The 4,708-nt window shown below is 39.5% G+C and overlaps 1 protein-coding gene across 1 annotated transcript in view; it reads left to right on the top strand.

The window, feature by feature from the left end:
- pak7 (p21 protein (Cdc42/Rac)-activated kinase 7) overlaps positions 1 to 649 on the top strand; it is a 42,116-nt gene extending 41,467 nt beyond the window's left edge. The window contains exon 11 of the mRNA XM_034527556.1: positions 1 to 649. This exon is cut by the window's left edge and continues 391 nt beyond it. The gene's annotated coding sequence lies outside the window, so the exon portion shown is untranslated.
- The last annotated feature ends 4,059 nt before the right edge of the window (positions 650 to 4,708 follow it).

Here is a 4,708-nt window from a genome sequence, read left to right as displayed (position 1 = left end):
TCCAGTAGAAACGTGTGGGCTGGCTCGCCTCGTCTTCTCTCTTCCCAGACTGCGAGTCCTCGGCTCCCGCGTGGGGTCGTCGTAGCCGTCGGCGAGCGCTCCCCGGAGGGGTGCGGCGGAGGAAAGACCTCCCGGGGTGCCGGCGGCGTCTCCAGACCAGAGCGGCAGAGGCCAGAACCAATCAGCTGACCGGTCCCCGACTGGCGGGCGGCCAGCCGGTCCATCAGAGACGAGCTCTCTCTCTCTCTCTCGTATCTCTTTCTCTTCTCACACACTAACAGTGAAAATGTATTTTAGAGAAACTTGTAAGTTTTTCTGTACAGTTTTGATAATTTGCAGTATTTTAACCGTGTCGTAAACCATTGTGATATGAGCAGTATTAAATAGAGTTTCTGCAGAGATCTTTCCTACTGTTTATAATCCAGTTTTTTGCTTAAAGATATAAAGAGATATTCCCAAATAAACCCACCTAAACCTAACTGTTACTAAAAAAGAAAAAAAAAAATACTAAATATATTTATTATCTTACATTTGTAGACAGAACTTCCATTAAATGTTGGAGAAAAAAAAAAAGGGTAATGTCAGAATTTTGTATGACGTTTTAAAAAGTATTTATTTATTTATTGGAATAGAAGGATTCTTTTTTTTTTGGTAGTGTGGCCTTTTTTCTTTTGTTTTGTTTTTGTTGTGGGGGGGGGGGGGTTAAATTTTACATTTCTAAAATCATCCAAGCAATACACCCCAATCCTATTTCCGAAGCCCTGTATTTATGATACTGTAATTACACCGTGCATTTAAATGTAGCAAAAGAAGGAGTGGACCGGAGATGGAAAAAAAACATTTACTCCACGCAGACCTGCTTTCTTTTATATTAGGAGTCTCATCCTGTTTCTATAAATGCCAAGAGGCGCCCGTCCGAGACGACGACCGCCTCCCGCACAGATTTTAGGATGCCGATTTAAAAAAAAAACTTGCATCCCTTCGCCGTCATCATCTCACTCCTTATCCTCACCTCCAGTCAGACGCACACGACTCGCTATCACCGGAACTGTGCTGCCATTCTCATCTCTGGTCGGACCGGGAGAACAGTGTAATCCTCCTCCTCCTCCGCATCGTTTTTGTTGTTATTTTTTTTTTTTTTTACCCATCGTTCACTGTGATATGTAAATACGACTGTGCATACGTGGATGTGTGTGTGTGTCTGTGTGTGTGTGTGTGTGTCAAAGAGCAAAAGAGGTAGAGCGTGTTTATCTCTGTACAACATCTGAAAGTGTGTGTGCGTGCGCTGCCGGCTAATCCTTGACAATGTGTCGAGACTTGAATGAGTAACACTTATCTGTGGTGTTGGCTTGTACAGTGATATTGCATGTTTGTTATCAGTGAAGCTGGTTTCAATTAAAAAACGCCCATAAAAAAAACATTGAGATGTGTTGTGCATGGATTCTTCCTTCATCACCCTCTGGTCTCTTCTTCTTCTTCTTCTCTCTCTGTGTCTCATATCAAGCAGAGATTCCTTCAATTTTTTTTTAGTCATCAACAGTTTTATTTTCTCTTTGTTGCTTTTGGGTTCTTCCATATTCTCTAAATTCAACAGTTCTCATTTCCAACTATCTCACCTCGAACTTCACCTCCGAAACAAGAGAAGCAGGAAAGTCCACGTCTATGGATCGGCGTCGCCTTAATGTACGAGGTTATTTCTCTCCCTTCCCTCGAAGCCATTTCCCTTCTGAAGCACTGTAATGGGATATCGATTTAGCTTGGATAGAGAATGGAGCCTCCTCTCTCTCGGAGAGAGAGATATATATATACGTCTGCTGACGGCCCAGTAAATAAAAGCACGAGTACTGGTGGGCCAGCGGGGCTGCAGGGCGTCGGTGAGCATCACACTCCAGACTGAGGAGCACCTGAGTTTCTGCAAAGGTGAACGTTAATACATGTACTCATTCTCAGCAGGCCAACGGGAGGTCAGCATCACATTAAAGGCCCAGGTGAATGTGGTCCTATAAGGAGGTGCGTTGGTGGTCGTACACAAGCTTCAAATGATCAATTAATATGATTTTTTTTTTTTTTTAAACACTTGGAATTAATATAATTAAATAATAGCTTCATTCAGGGCAATGTAATTAAAGGCGATGAGGTCATGCTCTTTGATTTGAACGTGTTTTATGAGTCAGTATTTTGTTATTTTTTTAAAGCAATTGAGTGAATGAAGTCTCCGATGGGTTTTAAACATAGGAATGTATGTGCTCAGCGGCGTTGTTTCCCGGGTCACCTGAACGCAACACGAGCTGTCTTCATTAACGATATGTGGTACACCTGTGTGTGTTTTCCCAACTACGTCACGTGTCCCAATATCTGCTGCGGAAAAGGTGGCGGACGCTGGATCTTTACACGCATTCATCGACGAGTTAAATAACACAATATTATACATTATAATAATAATAATCATTATACATGTTAAGCTCAATTAGACAGTTATCTGGGTGGGATTACAACTTCCCGACTTCCGTATGTTACCGTATAGAAACCTAAACTCTGTCACCGTGAAGACGTTATTGAAACAATTGTATCAAAATGAGGAAGAACAAAAGAAACTGAACAGACCGCGACTCCATTGTTGGAAATGAATGAAGTTCAGCAACAGGTGAGTTTTCTAAACGTTAGGTAAGTTACGTGTTGGCTGTGACGTTATATATTGATTTATCTATTTGGGTGGACATATAGGCTCAGTTAACGTTATTGAGTAGGAGCTGTTTAATCAAATTAAATGTGTAACATGTGTTGTCCTGTTGATTGTTGTTGTGTTCAGGTCAGCTGGGTGAGGTTGGTGCAGATGTTGTGTAGTTAACATAACTATATTCCAATAGGAAACCACTCAGGCCTTTAGTTGAGCAATTCTAATGCCAACTAGGTGATTACATTAATTTTTTTAAACACTTAAACTTAAATGGTTCAGGACTTCCAAGTAGATGATCGGTAGGTCAGTCTTATAATCCTTAATGTTGCAAAGGATTTTCTGCTTCATCTCAACTTCACTTTCCACTTGTTTATCATTGCATGTGTCTGCATGTGGCCGTTGGAGACACACTGCTGTATTATTATGTGATTTGAATGAGTGCAACCCCAAATTGCCCAACTCCATGTCTAGAAGCAAATGCGCTGTAAGGCGTCGTAGAAACGCACTTCATTTAAACTCAAAAACAAGCAGCGACGTGTGCAGGCTGTCGGCTCAAAGGTCATCGAATGAAACACATTCACTCTGGCAAAATGAACCTCACCAAGCTGCTCTTTGTGTGGCAGCGGTGTACTCAACAGTGTGGCAGCGGTGTACTCGGCAGTGTGGCAGCGGTGTACTCAACAGTGTGGCAGCGATGTACTCAACAGTGTGGCAGCGATGTACTCAACAGTGTGGCAGCGGTGTACTCAACAGTGTGGCAGCGATGTACTCAACAGTGTGGCAGCGGTGTACTCAACAGTGTGGCAGCGGTGTACTCAACAGTGTGGCAGCGATGTACTCAACAGTGTGGCAGCGATGTACTCAACAGTGTGGCAGCGGTGTACTCAACAGTGTGGCAGCGGTGTACTCAACAGTGTGGCAGCGATGTACTCAACAGTGTGGCAGCGGTGTACTTGGCAGTGTGCGTACTTGTAGTTCCGTTAATAACACAAAGTGAGTAAAAAAACGACTAATAAAGGTGTTTTTGAGAAAGTAGGAGTCACCGTATACTTTCTTGCATGTTTATGGCTGTATGTTGAAGTATACGGTGTATCTGTGGACTGTAGATTACCTTTTTGTTTTGTGGTTTTCTGTCCAAAAAAACCCCCACACTGATATTTATTTTTCTTGAGGTGGAGTGGTCGTCCAATATGGGTCAACTTTTTTAGGGCCCCTCCACCTGGTGAACGGTCGGTCATTCTGATTAATCAAACTATGTTCTAACACGCTCTCGTGAGGCATCGAATAAAAAGGATGATGTCGTAACGTGATTGATTTCCCACCCACTTTCTTAACAGAAAGAACATTTCTTCAAGATTCTTTTCCAACGAGTACGTGACTCTTCTTAATGAAAAACTGAGATGAAGGGCTTTGTTGACTTGTGACTGGGGCTGATGTATGACGCCCACGCTGCTGTAACAAATAGGTGGAGCTGACACGAATGCTCTATTTATTTCCAATTAGACTTTTTCATATTGCATTTCCTTCAGTGGACAAAATCAATACATCTTCCCTGTCTCCTCTGACAGGAGTATCGGTCAACTTTTTTTCACATTGTGCTATTTTAATTGTAGTGTTTGTTTATTTCTTTCTTTATATATATTTATTTCTTTATATATATATATATTTTATTTTATATATTTTTTCTTATTTAATTACTTTATTTCTTTAAATGATGTATTTCTTTTTATAGAAAATATATTTATTTATAGAAAATATATTTATTTAGAAAATGTATATACATATATTTATATAAAATAAATATATATAACATACATACATATATCTATATATATATATATATATATTACAAAATATATATTTATATAAAATGTATTTATATATCATATATGTATTTGTGTATATAACATATATGTATTTGTGTATATATATAACATATGTATTTATTTATATAAAATATATGAATGTATATAAAATATATGTATGTATTTATATAAAATATATATATATATTTATAAAATATATGTATAT

Source organism: Cyclopterus lumpus, chromosome 24 (genome assembly GCF_009769545.1).
Source record: "Cyclopterus lumpus isolate fCycLum1 chromosome 24, fCycLum1.pri, whole genome shotgun sequence".
Classification (NCBI taxonomy): Eukaryota; Metazoa; Chordata; class Actinopteri; order Perciformes; family Cyclopteridae; genus Cyclopterus; species Cyclopterus lumpus.
The sequence above is the reverse complement of the archived record's forward strand: the minus strand, read 5'-3'. Positions and strand labels throughout refer to the sequence as shown.